Here is a 23,209-nt window from a genome sequence, read left to right as displayed (position 1 = left end):
TTTTACAGATTTATTTCATCTTTCTAAATGCGTGATTTTTCCATTTTTAGAAGTCAAGTGATTTCAAGAGTAGAGGAGGTTAGAACACTTGTAAAAAAACTTGCAACATATCAAAAAACATTTTCTTCATTTAAGCCATGGCTTAAATTGAGCATAAAGCAAGATTCTCAGGAACATCAAATAATTGGATAATGATAGAATTTTTTCTTCTTCAGTAAAACAGATAAAAATATTCAATCCTTCTGTGTTTTATATCATTTAAGTTCCAGTTTCAACTAACTAAATTGTCAAATAAGTAGCAAAAATTTTAAATGGAACTCTCTCCTTCTATCTTTCAGCACTTACTCTTTTCCTTCTGTCTTTCTTTCAAGTACAACCTATTACATAGTCTGTCTCTATCTCTCTTTAGTTTCCACTCTCTATTCTTAATGTGTTCTATTTTCTTTCATCCAAATGTTGACAATGAAGCATATGTAATATATTTGTTTACTCTTTATTTTTATGGTAATCTGCTTTCTCCCTTCTTATCATTTTCAAATCTACCCTTACTCATTTGTTTTCTTTTTGACCATTATCCTATCTGTTCTCTTTCCTAATCTATTACTTGAAGAATCTCTCCTCATCATCTCAACACATCTTATTCCAATATTGAGGGTGTATTTACATTGTTCAGATTCTATGGTGCTGAGTTATGGTCCTATATGAAGTAAGTTTGGGGAATCAAGTCAAACCACTCACTTATCTATTCCACTGAGGTAAGAGTAAGACAACTATAGCAATATACGTTTTGTAAAAAAATTACCTTGTAAAAGGTCATGCTATAGATTCATAATCATTCTTGACAATTAAAACATGCCCATTATTTTGGACTTCAAATTTCACTCCATCTGTAATATCTTTATATCTGCCTACCACATACAGAAAATTCATGTAGGTTTTTAAAGCCTCCATATAATCTGAAAGTGTTATAAGTCCACTTGTATTCCTCATGCTTCGCAATAAAATTGTTAACACTTTTCCCAGAAGCTACAACCTATAGTAGTAAAAAAATAGTATTAGGTAATAAAACAAAATTGAAAGACTAACAATGACAAAAAACCCAAGCATGCTTTAAATCTTACCTGTTTCTTTAGATCCCAGAGTTGTTCACCACACGTCTCCCTATACAAAGAAGAAATGTGACAACAATTAAAATGTTGTGAAATGATGCCATTAAAAAAACTGCTCATTTAGGTGATGCATGTTTATATTACTTAACTAGTGAAAAATGTCAAATTCCAAAAAGAAGTGAAATTAATTATATTTTGGCATTTCTCTTCATAATCATTGTTGTAAAAAAGCAATTTAAAAATGTTCCCTTTAAAAGAAACAAGAAACAAAACATGCTATGATTATTCTGGGAATAGGAATGATAGCTTAGAATATTAATTCGGTATACTTTATAGTTAAAGTTGTATGCAATTTGAAATAACATAATTAACACATTTAAATTTAAAAGTTCTGTTTGAAAAGTCTTTGAACAATTCTTACAAAATTATATATTTCTTACATTGTAAAGAATTCTTTGCACTGTTGTGATTTGGTTCTTTGGTAAATACACACAAAGCCCGCTTAGTTGCTTTAACCAACATCACAATGTCTCTAGAAAACACAATCTCCCAAATGTTTTGATAATGTTAAAAGAGAGATAAATCTGGATTTCCAAATTGGATGGAGAAAAACACTTATTAAATTTTTAATTAAAAATATAAATTTATTATTAATATATTTTTAAATTAGAGTGTAAAAAGATCAAGTCCATGAAAGTATTGTAGTGTTTCAGAAATTTTATAAGCCATTCTAAAAACTGGACTACCATGCTGGCATTTTCCCAGTGACTTGCATTGAACTTGCTCACCCTGTTTTTGTTTTTGTTTTCTTTTTTTAAAAGTAAAACTGAAGAAATCAATTTAAACTCTCTGTGAGGGAAGGGGATATATTAATCCATTTCCATAAATTTCTAGAAAACCCCAACTGATTTTGAGTGACATAAAGTAGATCTGTGTTTATCTGTAGACATGAGTTGGGGAAGGAGGAGGGAGACATTAAAAAAGCCATAAATAAACTTTTGGAGTTGATGGATACGTTCGTTATCTTGATTGTGGTGATGACTTTCCAGGTATGTACATATGTCAAAACACCTCAAATTGTATGTTTTGACGTGCACAGTATATGTTAATAATACCTTTAAAAACCTCTAAAAATAGAAGTAGAAACATGTGAAATATATATTTAATGTAGGACATAAAATGCATGGTTAGACTATTGAGAATTTAACAGAGGTTTTTATTGTCGTAATTTTTGTTTTAAAAGATTATCTGGTTGCTGTGTAATGACCAGTTTGGGGAGAGGGTGGGTACAAGCAGAAATGAAATTCTTTAAGAAGGTTTGGACTAACTACCATATTGACAGTGGAGGTAGAGGATGTTGGGTTGATTCATAACTGAGTTAGTAGGTACAAAGAAAAGGCTTGCTGAGGCACTGGATATAAACATAGAACAGAGAAAAGAACAAAGGATGATGAGCAGCTTTTTGGCTTGAGCAATTAGATGTACAGTATTGTCATTTCCTGAGATAGTGAATAATGGAAACACATTAAAATTTGAGGGGAATAAGTAGAGTTACATTTTGGATATACTATTTGTGAAATGCCTGTGAGACAGCCAAATGAAAATGTTAAGTTGGGTAAAGGTTTCTAGAACTAAGAGGAAAAGTTAGCTACAAAAATACTGCATATAGATGAGAGCGGGTGGCTTTCATGGAATGGAGGCAAAAGTCATTGAATGGGAATAGAGAAAAGAGCCTGGAATCAGGATGCTAGATGGTTTATCTGCTTAGATGTTTACACCCTTCTTCCCTCCCCCAAATAACCAAAATGAGAGTGATGAGAAGTTCTAAGAGTAAGAAGCTAATTTTAATTATTTCTTATGCTCCTTAGAGGGTACTTTCTAAATTTTATGTCTAAAATTCCACAGTATAGATAGGAAACAAAAATAATTATATTTTAGTAAATGAGCCTAATCTGCCTCCAGTTTAATCTTGAAATTATCCTCAAAAGTTCTTGGATGTCTAATTATTTATATAATAGGTATTTGCAATCACCTCACCTAAAGTACATCTCTTAAATAATCTTGATATATCTTTCGTTACATACATACTTTTTAAATCAAATTAAAAAAAAGAAATAGAGCTTTGCTAAAATTCTCAAATATAAGTCAAAATAATTTGCAGAACTTGAACATTCTTTGCAACACGTGCATGAAATGTAGAAAAAACTGTGGCATGATTTCTGAAAGGTAGTTGGACATTCTGCACTGTGATGCTCTATAATCAGCAGCTCTTACATAATCATAGAGGTCAATCATAGAAACAGAGCAAACAATTTTGAAATTATAACTTATTATTATAAGAAGAGAATAAAACAACAAATTCATGGCTAATATTAATAGTGTTCTTCAAAATAATACTTAATTTGAGATTAATCTATGATTGATTTAGTTTTGTTAGTTTTCATTTGCTTTGAGCATAGCTGGGATGTTGAGAGTTATGTAACTTTTGTTTCTTCATCTGTAAAGTGGAAATGATACAAATAACTCCCAAAGATTTTGGTGAGAATAAATGGGATTAAGTGCACAAAAATGCCTTTTTAGTGCAAAGTACTATAAACTGCACTGTAACAGTAATAATGAGACACCACAGTGGCACCCGATATTTAATGATTTTGATTTGCGTACTGAATTTAATTTTAATTAGAATTTTCCAAGTCATTAATACGGACTGGAAGGAAATAATATCAATTCTTCAAATATTGATTAAAGAAAATTAATGAAAGAAACAGGCATTTGTAAATTTTGTAAACTTTACTGATTGTGAATTTTTGACATACACAATAAAAAAGAAAAGTCTAGTATCTGTTTATGGTGCTTTGCTTGGACAATTCTGAATGGGGTTTTTCCATTTCTCCCATTCCTCTCTTTGTACTTAGTTGCTTTTCTAATTTTCTAATTTACTTTTTTCTTTGTTATTCTATTATTGCTCATTTTTTCTTTATCTCATCTTCAATCAAGATTAAATCATTAATCATAATTATTAATCATAACTGTTTAGTTTTTATTTTTATTTTTCAACAATACATATTTTCCCTTTTACAAAATAATTCAATATTCACTGTTGAAAATTGACAAAAAAACACTAAAAAATGTCATTTATAATCCTATCACTAAGAGATAAATTGACTTTTTATTATGTAGTTATGTCATCTCTTTTCTATGTTCTAATATATAATTTATAAGTTCACTACTAGCAATGTATTGCTCTTATTTTTTACTTACTTTTCCATGAATATTTTTTAAATGATATGAGTTGTGTTCCTACCAGGTTTTTGAGTACTGCTTATTTTGAATTCCATAATTTTATTGATGAAACATGATTTGTTAGACTCATTGAAAAGGCTATTGTCCATTCTTTTCTTCTTGTATAAGCAGTCCAAACCTATGATAAACATTCTTATGGCTATATATTTGCATGAACCATGATTATTTTATTAGGATGAATTGCTGGACTCAGTCAAGCCTATATATGCATATCAAATTATAAAAATTATAATACCTATTGCCAAATTGTACCCCAAAAGGTTATAACATTAAACACTCCTTCCATCCAGATATGAGTGCTTCCTTCCTCACACTGTAGCCAATAATAGATATTGTCATTTTTCTTATTTTTTTGCATATTAGTCAATGAATCTTTTATTGTTTTAATATATGTTTCATTGGTTACCATTTGGGTTGAAAAGTTTTTCACATTTTTTATTCGTATTTGTTAGTTTCTGAAATCCTCATGTATTTTGCAATAGTTACTTACTAGAGCACATGTATTTGGTAAAATCAATTGTAATAACTTCTTAAATATTATAAGATTTTTAACTATAAAAATAAAGATTTGATTAAGAAGACCAATGATGACTTTAACATTTCCAGAATTAACATAAATCAAGATTTATCCTAAACACAAGAGAAAGTTAAATAGCTGTCTTAGTTTACCAGGATGCAAAAATGATTATAAGTAGATAAATAAATTTAAATAAGTTTAGTTTTATGTTTCATTTTTTTATTACTCCATTTTCATTAAACTTTGAATCAATGTTGCATTTAGTTTATTGCTATTAGTCACAAAAATTTTTGGATTTTTTACATTTATATATTTTTACTTGTTGTTATGTCAATTAAGTTTTACCTTCTCTTTTCCTTGAGACTGTGTGAACATGTTTTTTCTTTATTACCCCAAAAGAGTGAACTGGTGTTACTAATTTTTTTTTTTTTTTGCCATATTACCCTAAGAGAGAGGACTTATTGGTGTAGCTAATGTTAAGATAAAAATAAATCTATATTACCATCTTTGTGTAAGATTTTCTGTAAACCAGGGCCCTAAGGCTTTGTCCTGGTGTTGACATCATTATATAGAATGGACTTCTTTGAGATTAGCAGCTAATCACAAATGAATCTAAAGGGTATTATTGAGCAGATGTAGACTTCTCTAGACTCTGACTTAGGTATACTTATTCAATGATAAGAACTAGAAAATTAGAAATTCATGTAGCTTCAAAGACTTGTAAACTAGCTGATGTTCACAAGTGTTTAGAAATAAATGTGCCATACCAATTATGAGAACTGAAATAAAATATTTTACATTACTATAGTGCTTTATAACCTCTTCACTATCTTATGTGACTCTGTCTTATCAGTAAGGGAGATATTGTAGTAGGGCAAAAAATGAGCTTTGTAGGCATATTAACTCACAATCTGATCTTGGGCAGGTCATCTAATCTCTGAAAAATGTCAGTCTTCTTTTCAGTAAAATAGATATAAAAAGAAAATGATATTTATCTTTCAGAGCTGTTGTGAGTTTTGAAAAATACAATAAATTTTATTTAGCACTTAATATTCAACTCATTCATTCATTTATTCAATACACATATTTTTCAGCATCTACCATGAGTTCTAGATGCTAGGAATTACAGTTCGAAGAAAAATAGTCAAGGTTTCTTCTCTGATAGAGATTATATGCTAATGGGTAACAGTTAACAAACAACTAAGATATATAGATGGACAGATAAGACAAGTAGATGGGTGGATAATTTCACATAGAACTAAATGTCACTTAGAAAATGAAAGAAAATAAAGTATGACTGTATGGGCAGTGTCATGCAATACTGGACAGGGAAGTAAGGAAAATCTTGTTGAAAGGTGATAACTTGAGCAGATACTTGAATAAAAGAGAATAGCCATTTCAAGAGGAAGGGGTAAAGACCTCTAGATAGGGCATATAGGTGCAAAGGCTCTGACATAGGATGTTAGTGTTAGAAAAGCATATATGTGCCAGAAAGGCCTGATATGAGAGAAGTGGGAGAAGAGGTATAGGCTAGATCATAGATTATGAGAAGCTTTATAGCCATGATATGGTGACAGGGAGCTGTATGATAATGATGATGATGAAGACTATTGTCTAATAAAAATCAACTCGATTACCAAGTCAACAGTTTAGGAAACTGTCTTTTTTTTCCCCCTAAATATTTTATATCAAACCAGTCATTGAATCTGGTTTCCTGTTAAGACTCTTCAGTTTTGCTTTGTCTACATTTTATTACTGGCTGTAGTGGTGATGGTTTTTTCACCACTTAATCCTGAGGTTGATTACTGCTTTTGATTTTTTGGTTGTTTGTTCCTATGTCTTTTCTTAATGTATTTGCTAGTTTTCTGCATTGACTTTAGTGCTGTAGAGCATTTACAAGACTTAACAGATTTATTTAGGAATTAGATTTCTGAAATTCAAACTACTGTATTTTAATAAGAGCTATAATAGACATATTTGTAGTTTTCTCATTCTCTAACTACCCCATGTTCCAACCTTCTTTTCTTTAAGCCAGGCTCTTCAACAAACATATTTTAGCCCTATCAGCCAAAACAAAACAAAAGCAAAACCAAAAAACTGAACCAACTAAACAAACAAACAAAAAAACAAGCAAGCTTCAATCGACATTCTAGGAAGGCATTTCCCCTTCCAGAGTCTTGTCTCCTTTTGCTTGTTTTGTCTTCATCTGCTTGAACATCTATTTCTTTTTCTCAGTTATAGCTTTTCTTCTTGACTGGATACTCCACTCTCTATCCTTGGCTTTTGACACCAGCTATATTTAGTGTTCTTTCTATCACCATTTCAGGTTGTACCTCAGCTTCCTTGCATAGCCTTTGGCATACCACATGCATCTTGTCCAACCCATTTATGACCCACACCCTCCAATTTTCCAGTTGGACTTAACCAAATGTAACTGTCAACCAGGATGAAATTTGCTTCCCCTCCTGGCACTCTTTGTCTGCATTTAAATTAATAATACTCTAATGATAAGAAGAATACACACACACACACACACACACACAACACATGTATTTGCAAGCTAGGTTTCATCCATTTGACAATAGATATTACATAGAAAACATATCTTTACAAATACATATGTAGAGTATACAAAAACTCTGATTTTGTTTGCAGTTATCCAGGTGTTTAAAAAATACTGACTGATTTTAAAAAGAATTATTTTTCTAAAGTACTCTTGTAAATATTACAAGTTTTAGACTTTAGCATCAGTCTTATTAGCAGGAAGATTATAGTATAATTTTAAGAGCTGATATGTGGCTTTCAACCGAATTAGTTTCCTTAATGCCAGTCACCGTATAATATATTTCTATCTTGAAAGCTTCAAGCTTCAAAAGCTCTCAGTAAAATCAGAATACATCTGAAAAATCCCATCAAATTTCACAAAGGTGATATGGGTTCTAAATAAGGAATTAATAGGCCTGAAGGGAAAATAGCGTGTTTAGTGATAGTGGAGTCTGAGTGTCTCTAAGTACAAGTTTCACTTTTTTACAATTTATATAAAATCTGTTTTTAAAACTTACCCTATACTTTTATAATATGTTAAACTAACCACCATTTGGCCCACTGACAGTTTATGCATTATATAAAATGATAGTAACATAAACAAATCCCTCATGATATAGGAACTATATTTGGTTTCTTTACCCTCTACACCAGGACTCATTACCTTAACTGACAATTCTTTGTGTGAAATCGCATCAAGTACTCCTTGTGTTTGTAAACATATAACCCACTATTGCATCTATTATTCCCTGATAAGGCATTTCCCGCCACCTTTAAACATGTCCACGAAGTAATTGTATAAAACCTCTCTGTCACAAATCGATGTTGGAGATCCCTTATCAAATCATTTTTTCCAACATTTTTTAAATTAAATCTTCTAAATTTGTTTCTGAGAATTTCTCCATAGTGGTAAGATAATCAGACAATATCTGTTGGAGCTCACTGAATTATCTCTTCCATAATATTATTGTACTTACTATTTTTCATACATCAATATTCTTATCACTTCATATACAAATAAATCAGAAAGCCAAAATTATGCTAGTTTCATTTGATTTTCCATTTAGTGTGTGTTATTCTTCTATTTCTGATAATTCATTTATTCTTCTAAAACAAGAATAAAAAATAAATCTTTACTAAAACCTATAAAGTTAGCCTTATAATGAAATTAGTGATAGTATAGTATGGTATTGCAGCTAACTGGTAAATAATGTAAGATTGTGGATTAGTAAAGTCTACTTATACATTTTTATTATAATTCCATACTATCATCACTCCACCAACAAATATTTACTGTCTTCTTTACAAAAGGCACTCTACTAAGTGATATGAGGGACAGAGAGAAGTATCAGCCCTTAAGAAACTGACAATCTGGTCAGTGTGTGGTTCTCATGCATTAATTACAAAAAGTAAAACATAGGACATGCCAGCTGCATAGTATAGCTAATGCTTCTCATGAGATGAAGTTGTGCTATTGTGGTGGTGAGGAAAATCTATCCAGTAGAGTTAAAACTTAAGGTGAGAGAGACTTGAGATGTTATCAGGATCTAATTATGTTGAAATGAGGAGGAATATAAGAGAAAGAACAGGTGCAAAGAATGGAAATGGAAGCACAAAGCATATTGAAGAACTGCATTGTCCAATATGGTAGCACTAGCCACATATGGCTTTTGAGCACCTCAACTATGGCTTGTCGGACTGAGCTGAATGATATCAAAGACTCAGTATAAAAAAAAAAATAAAATGTCTCACTAATATTAATTAGTAATCATTAGATATTGAAATTATAATATTTGGGATAGATCGAGTTAAATATAATGTTATTATTAAAATTAATTTCACCTATTTCTTTTTACATTTTGCAATGTGGCTACCAGAAAATTTAAATTATATACATAGCTCACATCTGTGACTTGCGTTTATTTCTATTGGCCAGTGACAAGTTAGTAAATGCAAGAATGCTGGATTTATTAAACATGTGTTTTAAGAAAAGTGATCAGACTAAAAAGTGCTGACTGCTTAGGAGAGACTAGAGACTAGAAATGTGGAAAATTATAAACTATTGAAAGGCCTATACCTGAGGTGACAAGGGCCAAATGAAGGTGGCAAAGGGGGAGAGATGGCATGGCAATAAATACTTTTTGTGTCTGATTACTTTTGCTCAACAAAATATATTTTTATATTTATATTTAGATTTAGATTATAAAAGAAGTCTTTAAGAATAGTCAACTCCAGTGACTAGATATGGAAATAGAAAGAGGAGGAATCAAATTTGCCTGATATTATAAACTGAGGAGATAGGGAGAATGATGATGCAATTGGGGATGTGAGGAATTTGATGGGGGAACCTCTGTTTTTCAGGGAGAGGTTTTTAAGTCCTAAAATGTATTCTAGTGGATGAGTTCTGATGATGATTAATCTCTTGATGGAATGAAAATGTAAGGAACAGGTAGTTGGCTAAGTCTGATTTAACGGTTTACATCAATAGGTAAATGTATTACTTAAGATCGGTAAAATAGAAGTAGAGTTCAAGGAGAAAATGGTTGAATTGATGATAGAGATTAGACAATCATCTTGGTAGAACTGAATTGAATGCTGAATTGAAGGGTGATAGTATGATTTCAGGTGGTGATTTTTTTTGACAGTTCAAATGCAAAGACAAGAATTGTACGATAGAGAATACTAACATTTGAGCTTAGAGAAAGATGTTCTACAAAGATAAATTGATCCGTTATGAAAATGAAAAGGGAATAAAGACAGTGTGGGATCAGGAACCTAAGAAATTAAAATAAAAATACCAAGATGTAGGAACCAGTCAACAGAAGAAAATATTTTAAGTAACATATAAAAGAATGTACATGGCATATTACTGTTTAGCATCAGAATATTACCTGGCAGTAATTCAATCGTCAACCATGAAATCGAAGAAATACCAGATGTTCCATGGTCTGCCTTTGGATCACATGTCCCATGCTCGAACTTTTCTCCAGATGTTTTTGCCCTTTTCTTATTCTCTAGTAAGTATGCCTATCCCATAAAGTTCTTCCTGAATAGTGTCAGATTTATTGTTTCCTGTAGCATTTAATAACTGCATCCTCAGTCAGCACTTATCACAGACTGCCTAATATTATGTTTTTTTGTATGTACTATTTCTTCTAAGGCTATGTTTTTTATACTCTACCTGGCTGTCTCCTTAGGATTGTTTTTAATGCTTAAATTATCCCATGCATAGCAGAAACAGCTGATAAAGAAATAGTCAGGGCTAAAGCTAGTAGAAATGGTTGTTCTGGACTACTGAGAGTCACACTGCTCTCAAGGACCCATTGGGCATCATTGTTTTTCAATTTCCCTACCAGTTTTTATTTCTTGTTTCTCTTTCAGGCCTTTACTGTTGTTTAAGAGTGGAACCAACATTCATTCATTCATTCATTCAAGGTACTAAACTATTTAGAAGGTTATAAAATAAATTAAATATATGTCCTGCATACCTTCGATTGCAATTTATATACATGCTTATGTGTCTCTCTTCCATACTTGAATGTAAGATTTTTTTTTGAATGTAAGTTTCTTGAGGAAAGAAACTATTATGATCATATTTTTAGTCTTTAGCTGATACTCGGCAACTAATAAACTGTCAACTTCCATTTGTTTCATGGATATATGAATCAACAATAGTATAAATTTCTTTCTAAAGGTGTTTATAGACTGAATTAAGAAGACAAAATATGTGTACAAGGTAACTAGAGTACAAATAGAGTACAAATAGAAAGGAAATGCAGACAAAGTACTCAAATAAAAACATATTAGGAGTTAAGTGAAAGAGAAAAAAAAAGAAATCTCACAGAAGGGATGGGAGAAGGCTTCCTGGAGAAGCTGGCATTTGAGCAAGGCCAGAGGAGGGTAGAAATGGAAAAGTGGCTATGGGACTTTTTACTAAATGGAACAGTGCCGATTGGTCCTATCAAAATTTTTTCATTCCTTTATATTTATTAAGAAAAAACACCTATTTTTCCATATCTGGTAGGTCTTTAATTGAACTCCTGTGATCGTTTTTCCGTTACAAAAAAGCTCCTCCCCCCCATAAAAAAAAAAAATCTTACAATATGTAGCTGCACAGCAGGGTTTTATTTTAAGGACAATGGCATTTTTACCTCCTGTTTTGTGTGAGGGTCTGTGGGTTGTAGGAGATGAGAAAAGAGAGTCCCCAGCTGCCACAGCCCAACAAAACCACTGAAAATGATGACTGCATCCATTTTCACCAATGCCACATTCTGAAAGTGATCTTTTTGAAAGGAGGATTGCAAATAGCTGCTGCTTCTCAAAACTGCAATTGCTTTTCATGATGCGGCCTGGCTGTCTCTGTGCTGACGCAGCTCCCAGCATCGCACCAGGCTGCCTTTGAACTGTTAAATGATATTTCATTCCCAACAATAAAAAGAGCATTCTACAAAAGCATAGAGGCCTTGTTTTTAATAAGCTGAAATGGATGAAACAGGCAGTCATGAAGCAAAAATGATTATGAGGCTGGGAAGTGGAGACATAGTGAAAGCCCCTCCCCTATGCCACCCAGATTTAGGCTATGTTCTCTACCTCTGGGTGATGCTCTGAAAAGATATGCATAAACAGGGGTGGGAAGTGAGTACTAGGGAAAAAAATAGATATGATTTAAAGGACGTGACATTTTCTGCACATACAATGTGCTATACTTGGAAGAGCTTGGTTGTTAGGACAAGGTCTGGATCCCAGCTCTGTCCCTTACCCTTACCAAGTTTTTTCTTTCTTTCTTTCTTTTTTTAATTTTCTAAATTCCTTAACCTTTCCAAGTTCAGGTTGCTGCAGGTGAAGCTTGTATTAATTGTCAGTGTTGTTGTGGGGGTATTGAGATAATATCTATCAACCTAGTTGGTCTTAACAAGTGTCAATGTCTTCTCTTATAGGCTGCCTACTTTCCCTTCTCTATCCAGTGCATGAGAGAAAACTCTCTGTAAGGGACTTCTCAAATCAATGGATGCACTTCACATTAGTATTGGAATATGGGCAGCTTTATCTTTCACTGAAAAGATGGTGCTAATCACCCACCATCTGTAGTGTTTCTACATGTACTTATCTGTCCCTAATGGTGATGTGTTGTTATGCTAGGATAGGAATTATACCCTTTTTCTCTGTTCTTCCTCCATCTTCATTTCTCATTTGGCTCATTGAGTATAGTCCATAGATATGACATACAACTTGGTAGTAATCAAGTCAGTGCTTTCAGACAGTCTTTCCTTTTTCAAGGATGTGACAGCATTAGAAACTAAATTTTGTTGCTGGAAAAGGCCTAGGAGAACATCTGTTCTGAGTTCCTCATACTGATGAAGAAATAGAAGCCTAAGCATTAGCTTACTTGCCAAGATGTAAGGAAAGTTAGTGGCCAGGTTCAGATTAGAGCCTAGATTTTGGCTGCTCAGTTCAGGTAGCTTTTCAATTAATTGTTCACATACCTCTTAATCATTCCAAACTTGGCTTCTTTCCAACTTTTTCAGAACAAACAACCATAGAAAACCAAATTTCACATTCAAGGCCAGCCACCTGAGATCTTGAAAGGGATGGTTCTGATGGTAACTATCTTTTGGAAAATATTAGAGATAACTACTTGGAAGATTAATTTTCCTTCTTTGGTGATAATACTAAATGCACTCTTTTTTAAACACACATGGACATGAACAGGAGCATGTGTTGCACACACGCTTGCATACACACAGACACACACAGAAACACACACATAGTTCTATTCTCTCTTGGGGTTAGTTAGTTGCCCAGGCAGTCTCTTTTGATGACTGCACTATCTTTGGCATGAAGTGCTATGACTTTTTGTTGTAGGGACTGCAGTATGCAAATTGACTGGAGTCAATCCTACCTGATTTTCTAAATTGCCTCTGCTATAACAATTCTCCCTGCCGGGTAATAAGCCATTGAAATCAAACAATGGGATTGATTACACATGCCTCACTCTGGGGAAAATCCATTAGTTTTACCTGAATAAAAACTGCAGAACAGGGCCCAATTTGGGGTAAGTAGTGTACAAAATTCTCCAGGAAGCACGGTAAAAATAAGTTTGAAAAGCTTACACATTACTCTTTAGCCACAGGGAATATCAAGCAAACAGAATTTTATTTACAAGTAACTTAAAGACATGCTTAAGTGAGTATCACTCGGAATAGTCGGAATTGACAGAGCACACAGTTACTCTAGCTTGGGTCTTGGAGTAGAGGGAAGGCTCCAGGCGAATCCTAGAATCTCTATATCTCTGTCAGAAATCCACAAGTCTCTAGCTTGAGATTTTTCAATTTCAAGCCACAGATAACTGGTATTTGGAAGATCAGGAGAGATGTCCAGCTCTTAAATCGCTAGCTGTTTTATGTCGGATAAATTATTTAACCTTTCTGAATCTCAGGTTCCTAATACCTAAATTGAGTTTAAAATACCTGCCCTACCTCATTCCTAAGCTTGTTGTGAGGATCATGTGAAACCATGTACAAAAAGTGACTTGAAACTGTTAAGTGCATTGCAAATGCAGGGAATTTTTCCTGATCAAGGTAGTCATTTTTTGCCAAGTTTATGTAATGACAGTTCTATAAGAAACAGAGCTCAGCCATTGAAGAGGTTGGCTTTCTTCTCCTGACCTAAACTCATACACACTTGGAGACAGTGTAGTCGGACTTTGGAGTCAGATAAATTTGTATTCACACTGGTCTTCCATTTTACTGGCTCTGTGTTCAGTGGCAAGTTTTCCAACTACCACGACTCATCTGTAAATCTGGCATAGAAATAAAACTTACTTCACAGGGCTGTTGTGAGAACCAGCAGTGTAGTGTACAGGACATGACTGTCATGTAATTCATGCCACTTGTTATTAGCAGAGAATAACTGCAACATGCAGTTTTTCACATGGTGCCTTTTTTGAACCAAGCAAGAAATGTAGTGCCTGGTGCAGTCTGAAGTCTAGGCCAGAGTTATTCAAATTTCTCTCCCCTTAGCAGGAGGGACTTCTAAGGACCTGTGAGAGGACTGATGTGACATTGCAGTCTTTGGGATTTCATTCCCTAGATGGTGAGTTCTTCTAAATGTGATATTAGGTTTTTTGCATCATATACCAATATTAGTATTTATAGTGCCTAGTGTGGAAGCTGGCACATGGCCAGATGCTTAGTAAACACTTTTGCATGAAAGAGAAATCTATGGCTTGTGTAAGGACAAATAGGAACAAAAAATATGAGTCAATTCCTTTTGCTGAAAATAATGGAAGAGATGTCTCCTCCTTTTTCGTCAGAATTTTTACCTTAGAAAATTGTAAATTTAAATTCCTTCTCCATTTCTTGGAAATGTATGATTTTAGAAGCTAAATAAGACTTTTGTTTATATTATGCCCTAGGAATGTCTTTCTCAAGGACTTGACAGCTATCTCTGAAATGTAAACAAAGGAGGTAGTACCTCTGTCTCCTAGTTTTTATGGGAAAGTAGGGGCCTAAATTTGGTGGACTCCTTGCTCTAAGTTCTAAAATGCTTTCTGTCATAAAGATATGTTTTTTTGGTTTTATTTTATTTTATTTTATTTTTGTTGTTGTTGTTGTTTATTCCCACCCTCCATCCCTTTTGGATAAAGTCAATTAGCTAACATAGATGGTCACCCCAATTACCAGGTAAAGGTAGAATTAATGATGTGTGACCAACGATGCTGTCCAGTCCTCTTACTTGAAGATTAGTTATTATTTATCTTGAAAACATATGCAGACAAAAAAGAGGCCACATAGTAAGCCTGCCAAACTCTGAGGAGGCCTGCATGGCTGGCCTTACAAACTCAGAGACCTAAAGTAACCACATAGGATGGTCTGAACATAAAAATTCCTAACTAAAAGTGGGTCATAACCTGTAGTTTCATCCTAGGCCCATAACTTCATTGAGAAAGCTCAATCACTACTTTAAGTAACCTATTGTCTTTCTGCATCTAAGATAACATACCTTTGAAATGTCAGAGTAATCTTCTTTTCCAGACCCATCAAGTCACAACCACAAGCATTGGATAAAGAGACTACAGAACACCTCACTGTATTCTTGTTCCCTGAATACCACCTGTGTGCTGTAAATTTTCATTATTAACTATCCTGCACCCATCAACATAAAAAAAGTATGTGTTTCTCTATTTTGCCTTTTTATTCAATACCAAAGATTTCCTCATGCTTTGCTTTTTCCTGTCCTTAATCTACCACCAATGGACATCATGTAACCCTCCTTATGTCTCCTCTTTTTAATGTATAAAATAAGCTGCAAAATTGCCATTCTCTGGAGCATTTTCTCAATCCGTTGACATTTTGCTTCCTGTCAATTATCATTAGTTTGGCTCAAATAAATTCATAAAAATTCTCTACAGATTTGGATGTCTTTTAAGTCAACACATATATGTAATAGGATGTATCTCCTTGGCTATATCAAGGGGTGAAGTTTCTTTCTGACTTTGCAATCTCAGTGGATTGACTCTGATGCATACCACATTCTAGTTTAACGCCTATTCAAAAATAAAGGTTTTCTTTTTTTATTACCTTTTTTGTGCAGAGGATTTGTGGGTTGGAATAGATATTTTTGTTTTTTCATTTTTAAATTATATTCCCCCTACACTTGCTAAGCAGAGCATCATGTTCTCCAGTCTAAATGGTATCTGAGGACTATGGAAATAAAGAATGGCCTGTAGAAATTCATATCAACCTGACACTGCTATGCTCTGCATTGGACAATAAGCTGCATTTTTCTAGGATCTTTCATTCAGAAGCTACTAGGGTTTTTATTATTAAATTGAGAATAGACAGAACTGGAGTTCTTGGCCCTTCTATGTGAAATATATACAAGCCCAATTCTGTACCTAGTTTAATAAATCTGTTGAACAGATTAAATAGGAAGCACTGAGAAAGTGTGAATCATCCTTCCTCTTCCTAAGGAGATAAGAATTTTGAAGACTAATGACGCCAGTTTAAATGCTACCATTCTTAAACTATTTCTTTGTATAATTACAAACATTCAATAAATATGCCTACCTCTTTTGAAACTTAACTAGGTTATTCTTCAATTGAGTAAGATTTAAGAGTTTCAACTGACTGAGTCATTAATAAAGATTAGTCTCCTTCTGTCATCCAAAGAAAATTCTAATTCACTAATCATAAATTTTCATTGGCCTCTGGCAAGGGCTGCCCTCATTACTTGCAAGTTTTCTAGAAATTAAAAAAATGCTTGGCAGTTTGTATGGAAAGGGGATTTCCAGAGCCTTTGCTAAACAATGGATTAAATATTTAATACTCTGCTAAATAGGGGAAGAATTTCAGGCAACTTAACACAAATTAAATAACAGAAGCAAGTGAACATATTGAGAAAAAAGGAAAATAATTGTTAAATAAAAGATAAGGATCTGTTATAGCCAACATGAATATGTGAGGAGACAAGACTACTAAATGTATTATGGAATCCTGTATGGAATTCTGAAGTAGAAAAAGAACAATAGGTAAAAACTAAGGAAATCTGAATAAAGTATGGAATTTAGTGAATAATAATACATCATCATAATAAACTACTACTAATAATAATTACTACTAATAACAATACATTAGTAGTTTACTAATTGTTATGTAGTTAAATGTACCATTCTAATGTTAGATGTTAATAATAGTGTAAACTGAGTGTGAGCTATAGGAACTCTCCAGGTGGGGGCAGGAAGAGATAGAGCTTAGGCAAATAAGTACCTTAGGTGAAAATCCTAACATATTTTATCTGTTTTTATATCCCTGGGCCCAGCACAGTGTATACTAAATAAAAATTTTGTTTAATATTTACCCCTACTCCTCTCCTGTAAGCTCCCATTTCCTGCTCCATCCCTCCTACACATACACATCCCACTCTGTTGATAAAATCCATGTCTCTTGGTTGAGTCTGCCCAAGTTCTGACAAGACTAAAACACAGAACACAGCCTACACCAACAAATTTGGGTATTTGGTATTTTCTTATAGTTTAAAGAACTGGGATGCTTCCAACTGTCCTTAAAAATGAAGGTTAAATTGGTTTAAACACTAATGCACAAAAACTTATGCTCCCGCAGTATAATCTGCAAGACTGTATTGGGTTAAAAATAAAATTGTCATCGACACAATGGTAAATCCCTTTAATAAACTTATTAATATGAGGAAGTAATTCATCCAGTGCCTGTATCTGGCATTAAATCTAGGGTATGTCTGAACTAGATAACCTAACAATGTGTATCTTTGTACAATGTTGGAGTTGGAATGGATTTTAGAGACTATTTTGTCCAGCACCTTCATTTAAGTCTGGGGAGGTTACCTGGTTTGTCAAAACTCCCCCAGCGTGTATGTTTAGATGTCACTTCATCCCATAAAAGTATGAGATGAAAAGTAGAATGAAAAGTATGAGATGAAAAGTAGAATGAAAAGTAGAATGAAAAGTAGAATGAAAAAAGAATATGTAGATATAGTTTGTGATACTGATTCAACCATTAAAATTAGCTTCTCCAGGGAGAACTTTTCAGAACTACTAAGTCTAATAAATATGATAGATGGCAGGACTAGTTCATTCAAGGATAGAACATGCTTACATGCTATAACTTCAAAGCTCTGAAGTGGGTTCCCTGCTCTAAAAATTACTCTCTCAAATGCCAACTGGCCTCAGATTTCTTTAGCAGCCAACATCAATTTTATTCCATAATTAAGGGCTTAAGATAAAAATATCCTTGGTATTATTCCTTTTGTCTTCCGTTTTTTAAAAGGGTTATCAGGTGGTAGACAGAAGCTGACTAACTAAAATGCCCATAGGGAAATCCAGTGCGAGGATTAAGCATTTACATAAGTTAAGAAGATTGGAACAAGTTTGCTTTTCAGCCAGGCCAATTTCTTAGGAAGTCTGATTTCAGGGTACCTAGGAGCACAGTAAGAATCAGCATTGATGACTACCTGACAACTCAAACAGGTACTTTGGAGGCAGGTGCATGTGTGGTATATCTAGTTTAATCTATGCAACGTTGGAAAAATCAATTGACTTTTCTGAACTTTAATTTTATCATCTATAACATGTAAATAATGTCACAGAATTAGGTAAAGGATTCAAATTAATAAAATGCATAAAAAGTAGGAAACCCATAGCAAATGTTAAATACATTGTTTTCCCTTTCCCTTTCTTTAGTCCCACTTCCTATTCCACATCTGGATAATACAAAATCCTGAGGTGACAAAATATTTCTAAATAGTCACAGGATGTAGGGAGAACAGAAGATCAAAAATAGTATGACCGAGAAGATAGGAATAAAGTGAGAAGTCTCCATATGTATGTTCCATAACAAGTAAAGGGGCAAGAGGGGTGCTGACCATAGACCATTTTGGTCTAGGTTGGCTTGTCCATCACCTTCCTTACTCCCAGCTATATCCATTTTATTTTCTTTAGCAAATTCTTTTTCACTGTACTTTTAATCACTTCCAAATGGAAATGATAGAGCCTGACAGAAATGAACATGTATAAAAATATTACAGTTCTTTGACACTAATTCAATGTTTGTTCAATGTATACAACTATATTCTTATTTTTATTTTAAAAGTTTTTCCTGTCAGGAAGTGTTTTTGAATCCTTACTCAGTGCCACATACTTTTCAGAAGTTTTTTTTTTTTTTAAATTTTCATGCATCCTACTTATAAACAGTAAACAGAAAGATAATAGTGAGAGACTCCTACCTCCTCCAAAATATTAAAGTAGGAAATAAGAAACTAAGGTAAGATTGTTTTTTGAGAGTAAAATTATAAAACACATATAAAGAACCCAAACGTAGCTCTACAAATTCTATACAATGAGCTATATAAATCTATAAAAGTTATATCTTAAACAGGCAGAATGGCCTCTGTTAGGGCGTTGCCTGGAATATAAAGTTATTTACATTTACAGAGAGAATGTGTCCTTCAGAAGGAATGTTAGTTAGCAATAGAAACATAGGATGCTGAGAAACAAATGTTGGTAGTGAATGAACCCCTAATCCACTTAAGGGACTGGCTTTACTAACTCTAGACCCAGGTATAAAATCCATTATGCAGCTCTGTTCCTATAGTGAAGGCAGTTGCACCCAAATGCTTATTTTGATAACTCTCACCGCATAGTCTAGGAGACCACAAGCCAAAGCCTGGGGGGCCAAATCTGGCCCATCAACCTATTTTTGTAAATGAAGTGTTTTGTTTATGTACTGTATACAGCTGCTTTCTTCTACAACAGCAAAGCTGAGTTGTCACAGTTGTGACTAAAACTGCATGATCTGCAAAGCCAGAAATATTTAGTCGCTATCCCTTTACAGAAATTTTCTGCTGACCCCTGATAATTCAGCCAATTTGCCTTGATTTCATGCTCACCAAACAACTTTTGATTCAATGTTGGTTGTTTGTTTACTCCTGTACATACTTCTCACTGGGAGAAAGACAACTTGCAGAATAGTAATAAATCAATCTGTTGAAAATTTCTATCTTTTTTATCTGTTATAAGACACTCTCTGGGGAAATTCATGTTTACATATCTGAGCTCAAAGCTGGTGGACCGATCTGGTGTCTACCCGCAATGTATTGTCACTTGAGTTTGTCTGGAGGTCAGCCCATCTTCTCTGGGTAACTTTGGAACTTACAGTGCATCATTTTTTGTTTTGTTTTGTTTTGTTTTTCCGACAGCATTCTTTGAATTCTTACTTTGTAGAGGAGGAAGTTAAAATTCAGAGAGAGGAAAAAAGAAAATTAACACTTATCGAGCATCTACTCTGTGATAGGCTCGCAGCTGTTTTCTTTGTGATGGCATTTAATCTTTACAAACCAATGTAAAAGATATAAAACCGAAGTGTATACTTCCACGGATGTGGAGTCGGAGGCTCAAAAAGAGTAAGGTCAGTGCTCGCTTCGGCAGCACATGTACTAAAATTGGAACAATACAGAGAAGATTAGCATGGCGCCTGCGCAAGGACGACACAAATTCGTGAAGCATTCCATATTTTTAATCCTCCTCCTGTCTTAGCTCCTGTAATAAAGGTGTTTATTGTGGAGGGGTGGTGGGGGGAAGGGTAAGGCCACATTGATTTGTTAGCAAAGCCAGGATTTGAAACCAGGTGCTCAGACTTTTCACACGACCTATACTGCCTGGCAGAGTCTTCTGTCACGAGGCTTAAGAAAGCAACACCATATGCCTTCGTCTTTTCTTCACACTGAGGTGTATTCTTGTTCTTTAATAAACACAGATTAAGTTAGAAAATCCTAGAGATTTTAAAGGTGTAAAATTTTAAAACAATCCCTGACTACTCATACTGGAGTATAGAGTCTTTGCCAGCTATTTTACATATTCACCCATGCTCTCACATAAAAAAATTGGTGCCACCACGGCCTGATGTTCATGAATAATGGTTCCTGAAAAAAAATATTTTTTTCAAAACTGGTTTTGTACTTGAAGTGATTTAAATGTTGTACTTTGAATTCATTGCAGCAAGAACATATTTTAGAATTTCTGAAAGCTGAACAGAATGGAAGGTTATCTATAACATGAGCATAATCACAGTCATAATATCTGTTTAAAATAAAACACTAAAAAGAATTAAATGTTCCCTTCAAGGCAAACTCAAAGAAATTTCGACATAAAATAGATTGTAAACTTGCAGTTAATGTTGCTTGCTGAGTCCCATTCTTTAGGAGTTCAGAACCTCTGAAAAGCTTTTGGTTATTATTTTTTCAGTCCTAAAGGAAACCAGCCTTTAGAAATAGAGCTGGTCCCACCCTTTCATACGATGGCTGCACACTGCCCTGATTTTGATTTGTAAATGTTCTACCTGAATGTACTTGTCTTGTTATTGAGATCGAAAACTCTTAGATGGCAAAGTATATCTCAATGGCACTTAATTTACTACTATTCAGGTGGTGGGTGTATCATAAAAATATTAGCCAATACGTCATATATTATAAGATAGGATTTTAAACAAATAGGTCATAAATTGAACTATATATAAAATATTTTTCTTAAGTTTCTTTTCTCAATTCCTCTGTTCATTTCTTAAAATAGGGAACTGGAAGTAAACCCCAAGGGGCTGTGAACTCAAATGAGTAAATACACTGACAAAAGTTATTTGGAAAATTTTAGTCACAGAAGTTAGCCCTGGAAGGCACCTCTGAGATTGCCTAATTCAACCTATTATACAAGTGCATTCCATAAAGCCCAGAAACATTAAGTAATGAGTTCAAGGCCACAGTGCATATTGGTAGCAGAGCTGGGAGGAAAAACTGGAATGCCTGGCTCCAAGTTAATCTGCTGAACTGGCTCTCTAGGAAAAATAAAAGTTTACATTTCCTTTAGACTTGTTTGAAAAAAAACAGTCTCTAAAATTTATGAAGGTATTCTAGGTCTCCTTAGTCTTGGCAGAAAAGGGACAATATATTTCTTAGAAGGTTGTTGATGTAACAAAAATCTGATTTACCCTGGCTGAAGCATGAACAGAGGTGGGGGTTGGGGTATTGGCTCACATAACCAAACTATGTGTGGTGTTGGCTATGGGTGAGTAGACATAGAGTCTCAAACACCAATGGGATCTTTCTTTGCATGTCTCTCATCTTTGCTCTTTCGTATGCGCTGGTTTTATTTTCTCAGGCTGGTTGTCTCTGTGAGGCTGGAACCAGAGCTTCAGGTAGCTATAGGCTTAATTCTTACTGCCTCATGACTAATGAGGAAAGAGGACTCTCTACCAGTATTAATAGGGTAAATTCTAGCATAAAATGTGGATGTGGATGGGTTCTGATGAACATGTCTGGACTGACCACTGTGGTTGAGAAGTTGATACTGGGACAACTTTAGCTGGAATCATGTACCAGGAGGCAGCAGGCTAATAAGACTAAAGCTCACTTCAAATCACATTTAGAGTATAAGAGATTCAGGCTCCCAAAGGAATTGGGAGTGATGTCACTGGAACAAGGAGGAGAGATGCTCTGGGCAGTCAAAACAGCAGGTGACAGATGAGAAGTTAGAGTGGCTGAAGACTTGCTTTGCCCCTAGAGAATATACTAGGCATTTAGCAATATATTTAGCCTGCTCGGCATCTGGACCTCTTAAGTTCTTTTACGAAAGCAAGAATCTCATGAGCTTTAGTGGGAGGCATAAGTCATCTTCTACTACCTATCTTCTACAGAAGTTAAAATGCCAGATACTTGATTTCCCAGTTTCCTTTGTAACTAAGGCACAGGAACTTGACCTAGAATCAGCCAATGCCCTGGATTTTGAGTCAGGAATTGGTGATACTAATAGTCAGTTCATAGTCAATAGCAAACACAATATCCAGTCCAAGAGCAGCAGTAGCACCAGCGGATGCAGTATTCAGGGGGTTGCAATAGTGGTGTCCTAACAAGACTGGAATTGTAGTTTGAATTTGAAGGTGATCTTGTCTGTTATCCAACTTTATTTGTTTCTGTACATTTCTGAGCCTGCTTCTCTAGCCCTCTTGGTAACACTATGAGCCCCCAGTAACTTTATAATGAATTAGTTCTCTGATTAATCAATCTAGACTTAGTTTCTGTGGCTTGCTACTAAGATAAAGAAAACTCATGTACTTAAGTATCCCAGCCCCAGGAAACTCTGGCAACTTCCTATGTTGTTTGAGAAACTTCATAACTCTCCTCTTTGAGAAGTTTTGATTAACAAGTTACCCTATAT

The 23,209-nt window shown here is 34.2% G+C and overlaps 1 non-coding gene across 1 annotated transcript; it reads left to right on the top strand.

Annotated features, from left to right (window-relative positions):
- Positions 1 to 20,415: 20,415 nt before the first annotated feature.
- On the top strand, positions 20,416 to 20,520 carry LOC120598690 (U6 spliceosomal RNA). The gene has a single exon (XR_005651725.1). It is a non-coding gene; the product is annotated as a U6 spliceosomal RNA (small nuclear RNA).
- Positions 20,521 to 23,209: the final 2,689 nt, after the last annotated feature.

This window comes from Pteropus medius, unplaced genomic scaffold (genome assembly GCF_902729225.1).
Source record: "Pteropus medius unplaced genomic scaffold, Ma_sr-lr_union100, whole genome shotgun sequence".
NCBI lineage: Eukaryota > Metazoa > Chordata > Mammalia > Chiroptera > Pteropodidae > Pteropus > Pteropus medius.
Note: the sequence above shows the minus strand (reverse complement) of the source record. Positions and strands in the feature narration are given on the sequence as shown.